The following is a 21575-nucleotide window of genomic DNA, read 5'->3' as shown; positions in this document are numbered from 1 at the left end:
TGGTGAAGATTTTCTCCCATTCTGTGGGTTTTCTGTTTGTTTCCTTGGTTGTCTCCTTTGATGTACAGAAGCTTTTTAGTTTAATGAGGTCCCACATGTTAATTCTTGCCCTTGTTTCCTGGTCATTTTACTGGTGATTTCATCTTCAGTTTGGGGCTCAGGGACTGTGCAAACAAACAAGGGGGAAGCTTTCCATTGTTGTTGTGGACTGTCAAGTGCAATTTGCAGTAAGTTATGAGGAACAGTTTCTAGATTACATGATTGCATATGCTGCATTTTATATTTTATTGGACGTTTTATCTCACTGAATGGTAAACAGTACAGAGGCTACAGGTGGAATTCGTTTACGAAGTATTTTGGTCTTGTTTCCCTTTGCTTAATTGCCTCACATTTTAAAAAATATGGGTTTGCAGTTAAAACCAAGCATATAAGTAGCTTCTACAGTCTCTTTTACATGAAGCATGTGATTAGGAAAATGTGTCTTCTCAAGCCTCTGGATCTTTCTGAAGAGAAGTTGTGCATAGTTCAAGTTGGGCATGAATTGTTGAATATTTTTGTGAGCTTTTCTTCATGGCCCACACATAACGTGTGCTTTGGTACTATTCACTGAAAATAGAAACATCTTACTGACCCCATTCTGTGTCTCTTTATTTTGCCATCCATGTTCGTAGAAAAGACATTACTAACGGCATTTTGGAAACTGAAATATATTCATTTGAACATAGCAGTCCTGTAAAAACACTTTATAAAAAATCTTTACAATCTTACTTGCTATAGTTTAATAAGGTTAACATAAAATCAGTTAAAAAAGGAAACATAGTAGCAAAGTGTTTTTGGACGTATTTGAACGTGACCAAATGTGGCTCTAGTTGAGTATTGTTCAAGTTGGTTTATATCAGCTATTGAAAATTAAGTCCACCTTGTTACTGCGAACAACTGCAAGTAGTCTCTCAGTCTTACCCTGTGATGACACACTGTCCTACAGGAGAAAAATAATAGTATAGAACTGACAAACTCGAAACAAGAAAACCAAAGTTCAATGCCTATCATGCGGTAGTGCCACTTTGGTAGAGTCTAACTTAAAGTGCGAGCTTCCTGGCAGAAGCCTATTTGTAGGTGTTTCTTTTGTGTGGTTATTATGAGAATGGTGCAGTCACACTGAACGAAAAAAGACCCAACGTAATGAATCATAAAGGAAGAAAGCCAGCATTGGTCCTTAGTCTTATTTCTTACATGTAGCCGGGAAAAAAATGGACTTCAGTAAAGATAAGATACATAAACATATATATGCATATATCTATTTTAAGATAAGAACTAATTACATGTATATAATGCTTTCTTAAAGTTCTAAAATATGTGGCAACTAATATTTTTTGGAAATCCAGTTAAATCTGATTTAATATAAATATGATTTAAAACTAACAGGAAGGAATTGAAATTCATTTTGTCACCACAATAGAACTTCCATTTTGCTACCTGGAGTAGTGAAAATTGAACCTCAGAGAATGTTTGCATTTTCATTGATTCTCTTTTTTATTATTTTTATTTTTTAATGTGAATTTGAATTATGCTTGCATGTGTGTAATAGCACCTGTGTCGTACAGTGCCTGCTGAGGGCAAAAGAGGGCATCGGATCCCCTAGAACTGGAGTCAGATGGTTGTTAGCTGCCATATGGGTGCTGGGATGCCAACCTAGGTCTTCTGCAAGAACAGTCAGGGTGCTCTTAACCACTGAGCTGTCTCCCGAATCCCAATTTTCGTTGATTGTCTTTTAGAGAAAATTCAAAGCATCCAGTGTCAGTGAAGAAAAATAATTGTAAAATACCATCAGAAGGATTTTGAGTCCATTAATATTGTGCCTTTTGAGAGGGAGACGTATTAAAGATATTTAGAATAATTTTTCTTCCACGTGTCTGGTCTCTGTTTCAAGTGATTCACACAAACAGAAAGTACAGGTTTTCAGGGCACAGTGCTTAAATGCTTACTGCCACTTGCTGCCAGAAGAGATGTATTAAAAGAAGAAGAAGAAGAAGAAGAAGAAGAAGAAGAAGAAGAAGAAGAAGAAGAAGAAGAAGAAGAAGAAAACAAAACCATTGCTTTTCTATAGCCATTAAAGCAAAATTTACTTTCTGTTTTAACAGATTTTTATTTTATTTTGCATTATCACACATCTTATTTAAAAACTATAACCCTTTGGTTATACTTTCCTTAGAGTTCAAGGGATTATATGTTCCAGATATAAGACTTAAATCCATATAAAATTCTATTTAGACAATTATTTCTCATTGATGATTTTGTTTCTAATCAGAAAGTGCTGCTCAGATCTAAGACTTCAAATCCTGGTCTGCAATACTGTAGTGCCCACCTGTAGCTAAGGAAAACTACCCACTGTTGTTCTAAAATGATGGCTAAATTTGTGTTCTTCCCCTATCTAGAAGCCTTTGAGAGGGAACCAACACCGATTCTAGCCACTCTAACAGTTATCAAAGTGCCTGAAAACAAATCCTGAGTTCATCACTCTCAAGTCCAGCCTGCCAGACAAAAGGAAAATGAGGGGGAACCCAATAGAGGGATGCTTTCGGAAAGCTCTTGTCAAGAAATTCCAGTGGACTCTCATATGAACATTTGAAATTTGCCTTGTTCTGACTTTTTTCTAGTTCCCTGTCTAGAACTTGTAATGCTAATTACTCTTGCCTTTACTTCTCCTTCACATCTCCTAGGCACCAGGGAAGGATTTTCTTTTCTCCCTACTAAGTTGAGTTATGCAATTTGGGAGTCTTTTAGATAGACCCACTGAAGGGGTACCCCTTGCTTCACCCTGAGTCCCTGTTCAGCATGGAAGAAGCCAGAGGGGTCTGTGTCCCGATTCACTATCAGCAATTTGAGTAACCTCTTCAGAGGATAATGTGATAAGAATAAGAGGTAGGAATTGCCTAGGCAGTTAGAATGAAAAGATCGCAAAGAAATGTAGCCAGTTTCTTGGCTAAAAATAAAAATGTCCTTGGGACTGTGAGCAAAGGCCAAAAATGTCAAAAGTATTTGGGAGCTCTTATCTAATCCCTCAAGGATTTTAGAGTTACCTCTTCAGAGGGAGGAATGTTTGAGTAGAAAAAAGCCCCATAAGTTTAACTGGTGAAGAGTATAAAAACCCTAGTTTATCTGTTTGAGGACTTACCTTTCCAATCTCACTCATCAATCACCTGGTGATAGAACCACCCAAGGAAGGCAGGTTCACTTTAAATTATGATAAATAGATGGGTGGAATACTTGGTCCATTAATGGGGTAGTGAATTTTTCCTGCCTGGAATCCTGTCTTGTAGAACTCTACAGAACTTCGTAGAACTTCTGACCAGCCACAGTCATATAGGTCTCTGTAAATCTGTCTACTTTCTGTTGTTTGGGTCCATTCTTCAATTCTTTTACGAATAAGACTGAGAACTTTCTAGGGGACCCTCTTTCCCCTGGTTTCTGTACAGGCCAAAACTGTGGACATATGGTATCTTACTTTAATTAAGAGACAAAATGAACTACAGTAACAGTATGTGAAGGTGCTTTGTAGACGATGATAGACTGGCACCATCCTTTGAAATATTCTGGAAAAAAAATCATTTTGTACCCTTCATATGTTCAGAATGCAGCATTATCAGGAACCCTCAAAAATTAAATTAAATTAAATTAAAAACCCTATAACACTTTATAGTAATGGTTCAGTTCAAGAAGATATTTCAGCTTGATGTTTGTGTGTTCTAAGTATGCTTTTATTCCAGATCATAAAGAGCATTTAAGGGAACAATAATAGCATTTTTTGAACTATACTGTGTAATAATAAAAGGTAACAATTACATTTTGAAAAAAGAAAGTGCTAAAGGAACCTGGCATATGGTAAGAGCTGCATTTGGTATTTGGCTTTCCTAACCTAGTTCGTAGTTTCATAGATTCCTTATCATTTCTGAGATTCCATCATGGAATTTTGTTCATTCCCATATGGTTAGATGATTACGTGCCCACCTTAAGCATGACACCAGTATTTGGAATTTGTCACCAGTATTCTCCCCTAACTCATTTGGAGCAAACCAGAATAAAAAGTCCCCAGAGTAGCAACAACACTAAGTAACGTCCACTAAGAACAGTGACCACAGCAAATTTATTTTGCCTGCCTTCATCCTGGTCGCCAGTGATACTACATGTTAACTTTAATGTCTTGATTTCAATTTTCAGGTAAACAGAAAATGCACCCCTGGCTTTCCTTGAGGCGAGCATACTTCTCTCTTTTTATTAATGCTTCTCTTTGGAAAGAACAGATGGGAGAGAAGATTGTTACTTGTTATGGGAAGAATTTTGTTCTAGGGCCACTGTAATTGTTCTGTCTGATTTAAGGATGGCATATCAAATATTCTTATATTCAGCATGTTTTCAAGGTGAGTGCCTTTAAGAGGGAAATGGAGGCTTGTGAGAGGTATGATTTACCTGTTAATGGTTCATAATGATGAATTTGATTTAAAGAATGCAATATATGTGTTATGTCATATAGATTCATACAGAGATTCTAGCTTGGTAAATAATAAATAGCTAGCTTTCATAATTTAAATTTAAATAAAGTTTAGCTCATAGTTAGAGAAGAGTTGGTTGGAACCATGTGTTATATATAGCAGTCTCTAAGTGCTCTTGTTTTGAATGATTCATGACCCAACTTACCCATCTTCTCAACAACAATAAAACATTTAAAGACACTTAGCACATGTGAGACATTGAATTAAATGACATAGATTTTTGAAAACAAAGAATATGTACTGAATCCTTAGAGGAATGGTGATGAAGTTGAATGACATCTGTAAGCCAGTAGTTATGCAATTGATTTTAGAGAAACTGTGTGGAGCTTGGTAGCTACAATTCTAGCACTTGAGAGAGAGGTATATCAGGAGTTCAAGATACTTTTCAGCTACATAGCAAGTTCAAGGCCAGCCTAAGTTACATGAAACCCTGCCTCCAAAAGCAAAGCAAAATGGAAATTTCCTGGAAAATACTTGTAATATCCAGCCTCCACTTGTAAATCTTTTGATTGAGTGGATCTTGGTTTCAGACTATAAATTTATATCTTAAACAGTTCTGACACATTTCTCTCTAGGATAGATGAAATTTTGGAGGAAGAATCTATTATAAACTTCTGAATTCAAGACAACAGAGTCCAGAGTGTGGTAGAAGATACCTAGCCTATCTCTAAATCACAGTTGAACTCTCAGACCTGCTTTTTTCTTGAGAATTGGACTGAAGAATAACAGAGCTTGTGACAACACCACCCTCAAGATTATAATTGACTTACCCCAATGCCATAACCTTTCAATGACAAATAAAGTGTAGTACATTTAATAAAGTTTATTGTATAGCTGAGTTTGCCAGTTAATGGCAATCTATAATTGCCAGAAATAAAGATAAAAAGAAAATAAAAATAGTTACTGAACAGTCTGATATTACTTTATGCCTGAGGGTAACATCTAAACACTCGAGTCTATATGAGATTTAAAATTTAGCTGAAGTCTTGGTTAAACAGGGATCTCTAAAACATTGACTGAAGAAAATGATTATCAATCTTATTCCTATCTAAGTATGAGAGAAAAACTAATGAAAAATTGATGCTCAGGTCTGTGAGTCTTATGAGTTTTGAATCTCATTTTATATTATTCATATTATTCTCTAGTTCCCAAGCCAAAAATCTAACAAAAGATCCTGGAGTGGCTAGGAGAAAAACAAAACCAAAACCAAAGTCACTTAGGAGGAACACTAGCATAATTCAAAGCAAAGATTTCACAAAGTGAAAAACAAGTCACAATGAACATAAAATCATAATCAAAAATTACAAAATACATAAGCAACAATCAATCATGAATACAGTTTCAGAAAAGGAACAAATTTGAGATTAATCACTCAACAATTTAAGCAATAGAATGTAGTGACAAACAAAAAATTATATTTAAAATTATTGATGAGATACATTATTCTATGGGTGTAACAACTCATTGGAGTCAGTTTAATACAATAACTATTTAGTAGATAACTAGTAGTAGGCTCTCACCTGTGTCCTGTAGCTTCAGATTTCTAAGCCTGATATAAGTGTTAGGTATGGGCTCCATCCTATGAAGCAGACCTTAAATCCAATTAGACAGTAGTTGGTTACCCATTATATTTGCACCATTATTGTACCAGTGGGTGTATTTTTCCAGACCAGTTGCTGCTGTAGTTCACATGATTCACAGCTGGGTGAGGTTGATGAGTATTTTTTTCCTTCCTTTAGAACGAATAGCACCTTGCAGCACTATGCTAGGGGAGATGAGGCTCTGAAGGCAGCACCAACTTGATTTCTCTTTATTTGTTCTATAGCTTATGTATGTAGTGTTTTCAAGAATAGGGACTTAGCATCAAATTCTGGTGGGTATTCAAGTGCAGGGGCAATGGTCAATACTGCTCGATAGCCTATAGTCAACAGTTTCTAGAGAAGTAGTCTATTCCTAGCATTGAGGTTGTTTTTTTTCCCAGTAGTTTATGATATCTAGAAGGGGCAAGGTTCCCTGTTATAACTCCTTTTAATCTTTTTTTCAATGTATATACTTTAAGAAGCTTTTATGGTGGTAGGTTTCCATATTTTTCTAAAGTCTTTTAATGTTGCTTATCCCTCCCCATACTCCCTCCTCTTCCCTGCCCTCCCATTTCCCTTCCTACTCTAATGTTCCCCTTTTCCCCCTTCATATCACTGCATTCTACCACCATTCCCAGAAAGCCTCCTCTCTGCCATGGCCTTTTATTAGTTTCTTGATGTCTCTGGTTTTCAAATTGAAACATACATGCATATCTAAGATTTCAAAGCTAAGATCCAGCTATGAAAGAGAACTTGTGACATATGTCTTTCTGGGTCTGAGTTACCTCATTCAGGAAGGTTGCATCCAGTTCCACCCATTTACCTGTGAATTTCATAGATTAATGCATCTCTCAACTTTCACCAGAGAAGTTTCCGTATGCAGCAGATAGTGACTAACACATAAACCAAGAACTGGCCAGTGTGCAGAGAACAAGGGGCTGCGGAGTGCTTATCCATGAATAGGACACCTGTATCAAATGTCTGCTTCTCATGGCTCAGGAAACATGGCCGTAGAGGGGGTGGAAAGAACCAGAGGTGGTGGATGAATACAAGGAAACAGTTTTCCAGATAGCTGGCCAGTTACTCATATGAACTCTCAGCAATGGTGAGAACGTGCACAATTCCCATGTAAGCTAAAATTAGACAAAATCTAAGCATAGACATGGGGAAGTGGGTAAGAAACCCCAACTCAACCTTAAGGAACTTTTGGCAACCAATGGCTGCCAAGAGGTGGAGAGTCAGTCTCTTTCAAGGATGGGACACTTGGTAGGTTAACCAGGCTCTAGTGGATGAACTTACAATTAGACTCTATAGGCCATGAAAATGGGCAGGGTCATTAAGAGGAGGTGCAGATAAAGAAGGGAATCTAAATACCATCAAATTATATTGCATGAAAATAGCAAAAATTCAACAAAATAAATGACTGATGAGTTAAGTAGAAAGAATAGAACATTAGAGATTTAAACCAAGTTTTAAATGAAGGCATTTAGCTAAAGTGCTCAGTATATTGATAATGGCTACAGAGAAAGTGGTAAACTGAAAGATGGTTCAGAGGAAATTACCCTGGATGTAGATCATAGAAATAATAAATCAAAATGTCATTGGAACATTATTTGAAGCCCAACAGCTTGACAAAGTTAAGTCTTAGTAAAAAAGTATTGATAAAGGTATAAGGAAATAGATTGGGATACAGTGAGCTCTCAGACTGTGCTAAGAGAAGACGGAAGAGATGAACAAGAAGTTGAGATTTGGCAATAGAATAAAAAGTCAGGATTTATATCACATTTGACCTATAAGGACAGAGCAACAATATTTCAAGATAAATATCCACATCCCTTCCAGATTTTATGAAACTCACAAATCTTAAAGAAAGTGGACAAAACAAAAAAGGCCCCAAGCAGAAGAAATTTTATAAAACATCCAAATCATTGATTGATTTTCTAACCATAATGACTGGCACAGTAAACTACCTCTATTGGTGCAATAGTGGCACTGTTTCTGGGGAATAATGCACAGCTATCTAATTGGACCTAAAGCCCTTTCAATGAGCGTGAACTCATGGGTGGCACTGTAAACACAGTCAAATACACATAACTGGAGAGGTCATAGATCCTAGAGGAAATCCTATCTCTGTCATATCTCTAGATAAATGAAATTTCTTATCATATGCTAAATACAGATCCTTACATTTACAGACAAGTATACCGTACACCCACAAGTATATACTCATCAAAGAAGCTTCTTTTTGAAACAGATGGAAACTACTGCAGAATCCCACAACTGGTTAGACACAAAGAACATATGTCAGAGAGATGCTTAATCTTAGGTGAAATATCTATAGTTGAACCTCTACACCTAAGGTTTATGGAACATAGCAGAACAGGGGGTAGAGAGAAAACTAGTGCATCCCTCAACTCTCACCAGTGAAGCTTCCTTATACAACAGAGTGTGACGCACACAGAAGGCCAAACTGGCCAAGTTTTTTAAAGAAGACACTGCAGAGTGTGTTTCCCTGGATAGGACCCCTATATCAAACCTTTCCCACCCACGGCTCAGAGAGCATTGCAGAAGAGGTAGCAGAAAGATTTTAAGAGCCAAGGTTGGTTCATGAACATAGAGAAACAGACACTTTCAGGCCACTGGAAACTTGCACATGTGAACTTGTGTCAATGGTGGCATCTATCACAGGACCCACACCAACTCAATCAGACGAGGGCCCAGAGTGGAGCGAGGGAAATGGGTGGCAGGCTGGCCCTAGTCTTGGAACTGTTGGAGAATGATGACAACTGGGAGAGGGAGAGTATGCCTTACACAGGATCTCTGGATGGGCTGACTAGACTCCAGTGGATGCATTTGCACTGAATGACACCTGGATACAAATGCTTGACTGGATAGGACTTAACACGTATGGCAGAACACACGAGAGCCATAGGGTGGGTATGGATGGGGGAGGGGGTCTAAATGTGATTAAGAACTGTTGTATGAAATATAAAAAGCTCAGTAAAACATTGTTAAAAATCCAAGTCAAGTGATTTCTAGGAAAATTTTTAAACACTCAAGGAAAAGAAAATTTTTAGAAAAATAAGAAGCAAATTACTCACACAGAAAAAAATATAATTTGAGAAAACTTTTTAATAAAAATAAAAGCCAGATGACAATATAGTAATATCTTCTCAATATAAAGGAAAATAAATCTGCACTTAAGGCACTAAATCCAGCTACATCATTGAAAAGTAGGAAAGGTGTAGCAATAGCCTGTGTTGCTTTGGGAATCTCTTGGACTACCCTGACCAATAGCTTGAAGAGAGGTTTCTCCTGCCTGGACTGTGTTTTTGAGAGAGAAAGTAAATTAAATTGGGTGGGCGGCAATGGAGGGAGGTGCGAATAGGAGATGGGATCTAGAGTACCACCAAACTCTAGTGTATGAAAATCACAAAAATTCAATTAAAAATAACATTTTTAAAAGGCCCTTAAGAATAAAAAAAATGAAAAAACAAAAGAAAAGTAGGAAAGGAATAAAGCTATTTTGAAACACACTGAGAAAACCTGGGCTCTAAGAACATGACTGCTATGAAATTGAATACAGAAAGAGAAAAGGAAGACTCCAGAGAAGGCTGAAAATACTGCAACAAAATAACCTATCCAAGGGCCAATCTAAAGAGGAACTGACCCGTGCAGGAAAAGGTATTTCTGAATAAAATAGCACACTTAAAAATAAGGTGGAATCAAAATACTGAAAATAACTTACGGTATAGTGAGGTTGGTGATCAGGGTTAAAAATTAATTTAGATCTACATAGTGAGTTCCAGGACAGCTGGGGCTACAGAGAGACCCTGTCTCAAAAATACAAAAAAATGATAATAATTTAGGTCATAGTTGATAAAAAAGATGATGTTTTTATTAATTCCAGACATTTTAAGTCACATGTTTTTTAAGGTATTTACGGACAAACACTAAAAAAAGTAGATGATGTAACATCCAAATTAATAGAGGGCAAAAAAGAAAAATGAAAACTTGTTCTGACCAATAGAACTTAAGAAGGAATGAAGGAAAAAAAATCAAACACTAAATAAAAACACCAAAAAGATCTAGTAATATAAATTCAAATATATAAATAAACCTTACTAATGTAAATAGATTTAAACTAGCAATTATAAAGTTTCCGAACTTTAAAAATATTTTTATTGAGTTTTTATGCATATAATAGATCTTAATCAAATTTAGACTCCCTGCTCCATCTGAACCCGCCCCCTAGTTAGCCCCCACCCCAGTGGATTTCGTGCATTCTGTCATATATGTTAAGTCCTATCTGGTCAAGCATTTGTACCCAGATGCCCCTCAGTACAAGTTCATCCACTGGAGTCCACTCAGCTGATCTAGAGTCACTCCCTTAAAGAAGATCTACTTCTTCACCTCCAGTAATCAGCTGCCAATAGTTTTTTGACTAGGGTTGGGGCCTGCTGCCCATTTCCCTTTTCCATGCTAGGATTTTGTCTGATTGAGTTAGCATGGGTCTTGTGCATGTTCAGCATTGCTGCAAGTTCATATGAGCAAGTTTCCAGTGTCCTGAAGGTCTCTGTTTCCTTATGTTCATGCACCAACCCTGGCTCTTATGTCTTTGCACCCCCTCTTCCACAATGGTCCCTGAGCCATGGGTGGGTGGGATTTAATATAGGATGCCTATCTATGGACACACATGCTGCAATCTCTTATTCTCTAAAACTTACCAGTTGTGCCCTTCTGTGTGCATTGCACCTTATTGTATGAAGAAGTTTCACTGGTGAGCCTTGAGAAATATATTAGTATTCTCTCTACCCCCTATTCCACTATGTTCCGTGAGCCTTAGGTGTAGAGGCTCCACTGTAGATGTGTCACTTATGGCTGGGCATCTCTCAGGCATATGTTCTCTATGTGTGATCAGTTGTGGAACTCTGTAATAACCTCCATCTATTGCAAAAGGAGGCTTCTTTGATGGGTGGTATATGGTATACTTGTCAGGGTGGTAGGCAGGTCTGAGGAAAGCTGATTAGGAGACCAAGGGCAGCTGGGGAAAACAGCTTGTGGAGGAGTCTAACAAGTTACCCTAGAAGATTAAGCTACTCTGGGTTAGGAAACTAGTCCAAAGATCTGAGGCAGAAGAGCAGGAGTGAGGCTGGGCCCAAGGCTAGAAAGGGGATAGAGTGTGGAGAGAGAGTAGAGCTGCTCTGGTTACAGGGAAGTCAAGGTGTAATGGGTGGGATCTTACCAGGGTAGTAAGTGGGTCTGTAGCAGGCAGATCAGGAGGCCAGGAGCAAGGTGATAGTGGGGACAGCCTGTGGAGGATCTAACAAATTAAGTTGGAGAATTGAGCTGATTTGAGTGCAAGGGATCAGGATGTAGGATGCAGTGTGTGTGTGTGTGTGTGTGTGTGTGTGTGTGTGTGTGTGTGTGTACCATCATGAATAAAACTCAAAACAAAAAAATGTGGAGAAAATCAAGTTCAAAAAGACTATGCCCTGTGGGGTATTTCTTAATGAACTGTTTAAGAACATTAAAGAATGGGAGACTGTTTGTAAACACATACCTTCATGGAAAGTTAGTAGCATGCTGATTTCAATATAGTAACTATAGGTGGGGTTCAGGTGGACCTGTACATTTTCTCTTTTTTTCTTGGAAAATTTGAACATATGTGGTCGGTCACATAACATCTCTAAAATCTGGGTGCTGGCAGCATGGTATCTATTACATTATTTTCTGTAAAATATGATGCTTGAAACAATATGCCTCTGGCCTATAAGAGTGAATAATCAAACAATAAACCTATAATCCTTATGCAAATTCAAGTCAAATGCCTCAAGTCCATAATGTCTCTGATCAGGGCAGTCTTAAATTGTTCACTAGAAAAATCATGTGCTTTTAAAAGAGAATCAATGTGTAGTTATGCCATAATCATTTTCTACTACTGAGTGCTTAGTAGCTATTCAAACTAGCAAAACAATATCCTCAAATCCACTCTAATTCTTTAACTGTACACCAATTTTTCTTTCAGAAAATGTGAATGGCTTAATAAATCAGAAAAAGGATGTTTGAAAATAGTGAAGATAAAACTCATTTAGAGTTGAGTTCCTATTGGAGTTAGGAATGATTGTCCATTCTCCACCATGAGGTTGATCCCTTGAGAAGTATCTTGGGATTCACAGAAATGGAAGACCCTTAATGGGATAATGAAGTTCGTGCTTGGTGTAGATTCTTCGTGCAGAATCAGGATTATGAATTGGTTGATAGAGAGGACAAAGCCCCATTGCTTTTCCCTTTTCTATTTTCTTTCTTTTCTCACATCTCCTGTCCTTATTTATGATCCTTGTCTTCTGTTCTATTTCTTTTGCTTTTTGTTGTTCCTATTTTTTTCTCCATCAGTCTTCATGCTAGATACTATACCACAGACCTGAGGGATCAGGAAGTGAGGAACTGGAAAGTCACGCAGCGAGAACATGCTAAACTAGGACTCAAAGCCAGTTCTTCCTAAATCTTAAATGTGCATGCTGTCAACCACTATGTTAAGGGCTCCTGAGAAGTTGAATTATGAGACAACTCTCCAACCTGAGCATCTTTAGCAGGCTTTTAAAAAAGAGAGTTCTATATCTTAAGTGGAAACTTTAAGCAGAAATCTGGTTGGGAAACCAGCTCTTAATCAGAAGATTAAAATCGGAAGAGTTCTGACATTAGTATGCAGAATCACCCACCTTGTTATGTATTTAATATTTTAAAAGGGAATACAGCACAAATACTATGGTACTAAAAGGATAGAAATTTTTCAAGGAATGAATTTTTATAAACAGCTCTGCAATGAAAGAGAAATGGCACCTTGATACATGAAAGTTTTGTAAAATTTAAGAGTTTTACATATTTTAAATTAGAAAATGTTTATAAATTCTTTCCAATGTTTACATACAAAAAAGCAAACTGTAAAATGTCCATTACAAAAATGTGCCCTTAAGCATTAGACCTAAATACTTTAAAATGTTAATGTGTGTAAAAATTCATGATAGAAGTAGCACAAGAAGGCTTGTGAATCTTTTCCCCAAAAAATATTGCAGTAAAACATTTTCCATTTTGTCTGACTATACATGGACATATTTGTTCCTTTGGAAAAGGAGTTTTTTTTCATCTACACTGTCATTTTAATGTAAAAATATACATAGAGAGATATTTAACTTCCCGAATGACCAGTCATTAAATCACATTTGATGTATGACAAATTTCCCACCATATGGCATCTGTCTCAGAACATTGCTCATCGTTGCTTGTCTCTGATAATTTTCTGGAGAAGAGAAGAATCTCTAAATTATCTGTGATGATGGAGTCATGTTATCTGGTCTTTCATATCTGCTAGGAAATGTGAAGTTAGGGCTTGAATTTTCAACTCGGGGAGGAAGGGGTGATACACTGACACCTAAGAGGCATGACCACTGATTTAACTGCTGATTGGCCTCCCAAAAGTTTAATTCTGTCAAGTAGACTCACGTGGAAGCAACAGATACTTCATGTTTTAAATTCACGAATGCAAACTGCTTTGGTTTACTGCCTTTTTTTTTTTTGGATTTTCACATTTATTAGTAGTAGCCCAACCTGATGAAACATCTCAGAAGAGGTCTTCCATCATCTTCATCTCCAGGCTGCCCATAAGGAGAGTACAGTCAGCATCAGAAGTCACTGCCTCCATCTACATATGCCTCCTCCCCTGACCCCTTGCATCCCAGGCCTAGACTAAATGTTCATTAGCTATGGACCCTACTCTAAGCAGAGCATTTGAATTTCATTCATGGTTGTCTTTTAAGAATTACCAACCCCAAATAGCTTTAGCAAAAGAAATAATTTATTCACCCAAGAATCCATCTGGATTCACGCTTTGCAATGTGGACATCTTTCTCTCAACTGATCATTTTGATGGTTTCCAGCAGAGCCAAGTTATTCCACTGGCCAATAGGAGACTTATTAATGTAACATCCTCTTACTAACTTCTCCATCACATGTTCAGAAGAAACGATCCAAAACTTTTTTCTTAGTGGAATTCTAAAAGGAGCATTACTTAAGGTGGATTAAATAAGGTGACAATCTCTAAAATGATCAACATGCTCTGGAACAAATCTGATTGTCTAGATAGATGCTTGTCAAATGCTCTGTACAGGGGTAAGAGTATAGGCCTGGGTAGGCAGTCTAGAAAATGTGGAAGGTTGCTGGAGAAGAAGCAACCCCTATGTACTAAACCTAATAGAGAGCCCCAGTGTGAACATCTCTCTCCATTTCTCTCTCATTTTTCGGGTTCACCTTGTATAAACAACCCCCAAGTATTCAAGGCATTACCTCTTAAATAATCAATTTCTCCATCCATATTACATTTTCCATCAAGGAGCTCATAGTCCATGGTAGGAGAAGGCACAGATCATTAAAATAAGATACCTGTGTGAGAGATGTGTATTAAGTGCCAAAGGAACTGTATTTAAAGGCTAAAATAGGACAATTAAAAGGAGGTAATACCTGAGCTAGACTAAGCATAGGCATTATTACTAACAAAAGCAAGGGTTTGTGCAAGGTTACTGAAGTAGCAAATTCAATGGCCAATTTTTTTGGTTTCAACAATGCATTATAGCTATCTAAGATATCATTTTTGAAGGAAACTGGTGATAAGTACTTTAGACCTCTCCGAACAACTCCCCCTCCCCCAAAAGTCCTTTTGAAAAGAATGGTATGGTATGTAAAATATTCTAGCTTGCTACATACTGAGGAAGCATCTGCTGAAAGACAGGGCTTGGAAGAATGTAGGTAGAACTATATTGGACACCATCTTGAAAAGCAGGTTCATCAGCATAGCATTTACTCCAAAGTGCCAGAGAATTTTGAAGGCTGAAAAGCTGGGTACTTTCTTGGTTCCTGATATTTGCCTGATATTTGTGTATGTTTCTTATATATCTAAGAAGATAACAATTCATACTTTGCAAAAAATTTTCCTAAGCCTTTACTGCTTTGCTTGTTACTCTGGGATTGTTCACCCTTTTGAACTTGATAGTAATGGTCCTGATTTACTCTGAATGATCTTAGAACTTCTTCAAGCCCTGGTTTTCTTCCTAATCACATAAATAACAAACTTGTGAATCCTGTATTAGTTTGCTTTGACACTGAGGTGAGAAGATGGCAACAGTCACAGGGGAGAAGCAAGGCTGGATTAAAGCAGTGTTACCAAAAGTTTGAGTCATGAAGACCCTAGCAACAAATAGCCACGGAAAATAATTTTTAGTTTGTTTTCGTAGTTTATCCATTAGGTGTTCTGTTTGCTGAACAAATGTTAGGTTCTGGAAACAAATGAATAAGATATGATTCCTGTCCTTCACCTTCAGTTGAGGGGTCAGAGATACAATATAGTAGAAGATAAAATCTGTGCTCATGGTTTGTAAGAGAAAAGTGCTAGAACGGAGAGAAATAATCAATTCTGCCTGAGAAGTTTGGGTCACCAAGGAGGCAAGAATCTAATCTAACTTATGAGGCATGGAAACTGGCCAACGAGTAGCAGTGACCTGTGCTATATGAACTGTGTTTGTCATTGTGTCCTAGAGAGTCATCAATTTTATATGTTACAAAAGCAACCTGGTACTTCTTCCAGAGTAGGATGTAAACAGATGTCAGCACTGCCTTCCCGCAACCCTGCTTGTCCAGAGGTTACAGGTTTGAAACATAATAGAAAAGCAAAATTCCGGAGGGAAATGTCTCCCAGGAAATGAAAGGATGAAAAATTGTGACAGCTGTTTTAGATGAGAGACAGAGAGAGGAAGGGAGAGGAGGAGTTTCAGTCATTCATTTACTCATCAACTTATTATTTATTGATCCCTCCTTTGGGTAAAGCACTTGAGTAATATCTTAGTATTTTGAAAATTACAAAAATCAGTCATTGACATTAGTGTCTTAAAATTACCATCCTGTCAGCAAGCCCTGATACAGCCTCCCGAAGATGACTTATTCAAAAACAATACAAGAGCAGTGAGAAGAGGATCAACGATCTGAAAGAAGGCAGGAAAACAATTTAAATATTCCTGATGGTTTTAAGACTTAGAGGACATACTCATCATGAAAAATCACAACCTCAGTTCACATAGCTGAACACAGAGTAGATAAATAGGCAGAATGTTATGAGAACTGAGAATGAGGGGCACATATACAAAGATTTTAAAAAAGATAAGAGCGGAGAAAGAGGAAGAGGAGGTAGAGAGGGGAACTTTGCACTCCCAGGTCACTGGATTCTGTTACTAAAGCTTCTGAGGCACCTGAGAGATCCCTGTACCTCCCACAGCTTGATGCATGCAGAAGTTTTGTTGTTTTATTAATGTATTTTGTTTGGTTTTCAATATATCCCATCACTTTAATAAGAGAAAGTCCTACTTCGGGTATGCAAAGCTTGCTAGATACAGGACCTCCAGTTCCTGGACTGTTTAGGCTTTGTAATCACTCTCCCAATAGGATACCTGAGATTTTAAAGAAATAGCCACATGGACAGAAGGTGAAGTTATAGACAACTCTCATACCCTACCAAAGGACAAGGGGCCGTGCTTTAGACAGATTTCATCTTATTTGTGGATATTAATATTGTCAATAATAAAAAGTAGTTAACATCAGTGGCATACTATGTGCTAGTAACTGCATTAACCATTTTTAATGTATGTGACAGTTAATATTCATTATCAGGAAGGAATATTACCTGACACGATCTATAATCACCTAGGAAATAAACCTCTGGGTATCTCTGTGAGAGTGTTTTCAGAAAAGGGGTGTTTCCAGGGAGTTGAAGGTGAGTAGACCAACCCTGAATGGGGGCAGCACCATCTCATGGGCTGGGGTCCCAGGCTAAATAAAAAGGAGAAACGAAGTCGTACACCAACTCTGCCTTTGTTCTCTTCCTGACTACAGACCAACGTGAGCAGCTGCCTCATGCTCTGTCAAGTCTCCTGGCCATGGTGGACCGTACCTCAAACCGTGAACCAGGGTGAACCCTTCCTACCTTAAGATACCCATGTCACATATTTTGTTCCAACAACCAGAAAAATAACTAATATAACTTACTTTCTCATTTGAAGCCTATGAAATAGGACCCATTCTTCTCCAAAATGAATGTAGTGGAAAATTCCCAGCAGAGAAATTTAATAATGTAGAATATAACATTTTAACCATAGTAATACTTTGTAAACCATGGTGAATTTCCAGATTGAGACGTAGGTAAACAAAAAGAGTAAACTTTCCAAAAAAATTAATAGTTAATAAACAATTAAAATTGTTATTCTTCAACTCATTATAAAAACCAAATCAAAACAATGAGATATTTTTAGGAAATATGACAGTATTATGATATCAAGTGTATTCTTAGAGTCAATAAAGTGGGCAGACATACTCAATACATTTTCAGAATTTTATTGAAAATTAATTTGGTAATATGTTTCAAAATTGCTAAAAATCCATGTTTCTTCTCCTCAGTTCAGATCCTTGATATACTACCTAAAATATTGAAGGTACAGGCCAAAATTTGTGAAAATATCATGCAAACATAAACAATAGAAACATCTGAAATTTCCAATGATTCAAATTCTGTTTGGAAGTGTATTCAAATAATGGAATATTACTCAAATGTTAATCATAAAACATATCAGTTCTGCAGTATTGACTTTCACTAATTTTTGGTTTTGGTTTTGGATTTTTTTATTTTTATTCTTTTTAGTTTAGTTTAGTTTTGTTTTGTTTCTTTGAGACAGGGTTTCTCTGTTGCCTCAGCTGGCCTGGAACTTGTTATGTAGACCAGGCTGGCCTTGATCTCACAAAAATCCACCTGCTTCTTCCTACTGAGTGTTGAGATTAAAGGGGTGTTCCCCCAGGCCTCACTGACTTTCACACTTTAAAGACAGTTTGGCTCCTTTATAAAGACTGTTTTGCATTTGCATAGGAAATTTAGGTTCAGCTTTTCAATTTCTACTAAAGTGCTAACTTGTATTTTGGCAAGATTTGTGTTGAATTTGTAGAAGCATTGTAAGAAGATTGTTGTCTTCATATTTTGGTAAATATAAATTTTTATTTATTTAGATGCAAACATTTTCCATGATGCTTTGAGGTTTGCTAATATATAAATTTTGCTCTTTTTTATTAAATTTGTGCAAAGTATTTTATTCTTTTAGATGTGGTTACAAATACAGTTATTTTCTTAATTTTCTGGTTTTAATTTTAACTACTAGTATTTAGAATTGCAATAGATTTTTATAGTTTAAGCTTCTATTCTGTAAAATTTCTGAACTTGTTTATTCTAATCTTTTGGAAGAGTCCTTAAGATATAACTTCATATTATTTCTAATCTTGATGTCTTTGTTTCTTCTTTTTAAAAATATTTTATTTATTATTTTTATCTTGTGTGTATGAGTGTAATGCGTACATATAGGTGCAATGCCCGTAGAGATCAGAAGAGGGTGTTGGAGCCCCTGAAACTGAGTTACAGATGATTGTTAGCTGTTCATAGGTTCTATGAAAGACCAATCAGTGCTCTTAATCACTGAGCCATCTCTTCAGACCCTGTTTCTTCTTGCTTCATTGGGATGACTAGAAATTCCATTTAGAATGTTGAAAATGCCAGGTGTGGTGGCACAAACCTTTAATTCCAATATTCTGAAGGAAGGGGCAGGTAAATCTCTGTGAGATAGAGGTTAGCCTGGTGGACATATTGAGTCCTGGAGCTACAGGGAGACTCTATCTCAAAAAGCCAAAACCCAAAACAAAACAAAAGAATGCTGAATGTAAGTGCAGGGGAGAGGGGTCAACATCTTTGTGTTTCTTGTATTATGGCGCAAACATTACTCACAATTATAAAATTAGTTATTGGTTGTTTTAGCTATTGCAAGAGTTGATCTTCATTATCAACTTGACTGGATTTAAAATCAGTATAGAAACACACCTCTGGGTGTGCCTACAATTGTGTGCCCAGGAAGGTTTAACTTAAGAGAGGAGACCCACCCTGAAAATAGGTGGCACTACCCTGTGGGCTGGGGTCCTGATGAAAGCCTAGCACGAGAATTCTTCCTTCTGCTTCCTAACCACAGAAACAATGTGAGGCCAGTGACCTCACACTCCTGTAGCCAACCCTTCTTGTTATGCTGGTTGTATGCTCAAAATGTGAGCCATAATAAAACCTTCTCCATAAGTTGATTTCTTGTAAGGTATTTGCTCACAGCGAAACAAACAAACAAACAAACAAACAAAAAACAAGGAAAGTAACTAATACAGATGCTCTTTATTGGGTTGAGAAAATTTCCTTCTACACTTTCTGCTGAATCTTTTGCATTAAAGGGCATTTGTTTGATCAGCTGGGGGCGGGGCTCTTAAGAATTGTTTTCCAGGGGCTGGAGAGATGGCTCAGCAGTTCAGAGTACTGACTGCTGTTGCAGAGGATAGGGTTCAGTCCTGGCACCCACATCGTGGCTAATAACCATCCATAACTACGCTTCCAGTGAGAGGAAACAAAACATAGTACTAGAGCAGGTAGCAGAACTTTCTGACACTGACCTGTTGGGTCCAGATAGGGGCAGCAACTCACATAAGAGGCCAATCATATGGTGTGGCTTGAGGATTTCCTGGAAGATTAAATCAGAAGCTTTTTGTTCAGACCATGAATAAATAAAATAATTTTTTAATCTTTTAGTTTAAGCTAAATAAATTAGACACTATTGTCTGCAACTAAGAACTAAGATAATACACTAACCAAAGAGATTCTCAGCATAAAACTGGCACTATGCTTTGGTGAAACAGCAACAGGATTTATTCATTCAATTAACAATCATTGAGGCCTTACCATGTACTGAATATTGTATACTATTGTAATACTGAGCAAGATGCACAGAGGAATGCCACACAGTGATGTTTGAATTAGGAGTCCTTCAGTAATAGCCAGTGGTCAGAGAAGGGGCTGATGCCCAAAAGAACTCTCAACACTGAGAAGCAGGGCAGGGTTTATAAAAGGTAAAACCACAGCTACATCATACCAGGGGCAAAGCCAATAACTATAGTTACATCAGATCACCATGCTTATACCAGGCCAGGGGCACGTCAGTTAACAAAGAGGTGTTTAGCTAGACAAAGTTTCAATTAGGGGAAAAACAAGTTTCTCAGAATGCAGAAACAACGGGCTCAGTGGAGTTACAGGAATAGCTGGGAGGGAGGATGTGCTATCGAGACCTGCTATGGGGTTACTTGTAGGTTTTTCAGTATTGTAGAAACAATGTACTCCCTGAAACTACCTGCATGAGCTGTTGTGCTGGCTAGCTGCAATGGGAATGACTAGGCAAAAACAAAAGGTGAAGCAAAAGTCAGCAAGAGCAAAATGGGGTTAGTTTTGCCATTTTGCCATTTCATCATCTCCTATACATTTGTACAATGAAACATTTCCTAATGAAGATGGGATTGCTAAATAGGTTTCGTATCACTGGAGTTGTTCATAAATGGAATAATGCAGATATTGTATAAGATGTGTTTGCATTGCACTTAAGTTTGATTGGATAGCATTCAAAGAATTCCTTTGTCTCCAAGTAGGGAATCCACATCTCAGCCCTTGCATAGTACCTTTAAAGTAAAGCAACAATAATTTGTACATGGATTCACTCCAGGACTCTAAATCTTCTTTATGTATGCAAGTGGAGTTAGTCAGTGGCTCATTTGGTAGCCAGATATAGCTTAGTGGGTTTCTATCTCCCCTTGTTCCTAATTATGCCTGCCCTGATAGTGCATTCTGTTTCCTAGCATCTTCTCCCTGGTGCCGCCTCCACCTCTCCCACACCAGGGGAGTGTGGGAGCCAACTCGATGTACCATGAGTGGTCCTTATTTGGACATTCTGTTCTTTACTCCCATCTCCTCCTCCAGGTGGCTGCACCCGTACTCGCTGGTAATTACAATACCAGAACTTAGGGGAGAGAAATCTGAAGCTTTGAAAAAACGCATCTCAAATCACACTCCTATGACTTCGATGCCATTAGTCACAGCTCGCGTAGCTGTGCTGTGATGATAGGAATTGTTTGCTGTGTCTTCGATGAAAGAAAAAAAAGAGTCCAGTAAAAAGAGCATGTTCACATTTCTAATGTATTTACAGTCAGTTTATCTAATCTGAGATACTTACGGTTGGAACATCTTGATGTCCAGGGATCACAAAAGGATAACAATGGTAAGTTTAATAGAAAAAATGTTCCTGATTAACTGTGACTGTCTCTGAATAATGAAGCAGTCATGTAATGATCAAGGTTATTTGTAAGGGTCCTTTGTTTCAGAAATTGCTGTGCATATGAGAGACTCAAATCTGATTGGGTCCATTTGCCTTGTACTAACTATTGAAATGTGTCCCTGAAAAAATTGTCTTCACAGAAGCATGAAAGCAAACCCTATCTGTATGGCCAGAAC

The 21575-nt window shown here is 37.5% G+C and overlaps 1 pseudogene; it reads left to right on the top strand.

The window, feature by feature from the left end:
- LOC103729554 overlaps nt 1–21183 on the top strand; it is a 24201-nt pseudogene extending 3018 nt beyond the window's left edge.
- Nucleotides 21184–21575: the final 392 nt, after the last annotated feature.

Source organism: Nannospalax galili, unplaced genomic scaffold, assembly GCF_000622305.1.
Source record: "Nannospalax galili isolate Female #2095 unplaced genomic scaffold, S.galili_v1.0 scaffold872, whole genome shotgun sequence".
Lineage (NCBI taxonomy): Eukaryota > Metazoa > Chordata > Mammalia > Rodentia > Spalacidae > Nannospalax > Nannospalax galili.
The sequence above is the reverse complement of the archived record's forward strand: the minus strand, read 5'-3'. Positions and strand labels throughout refer to the sequence as shown.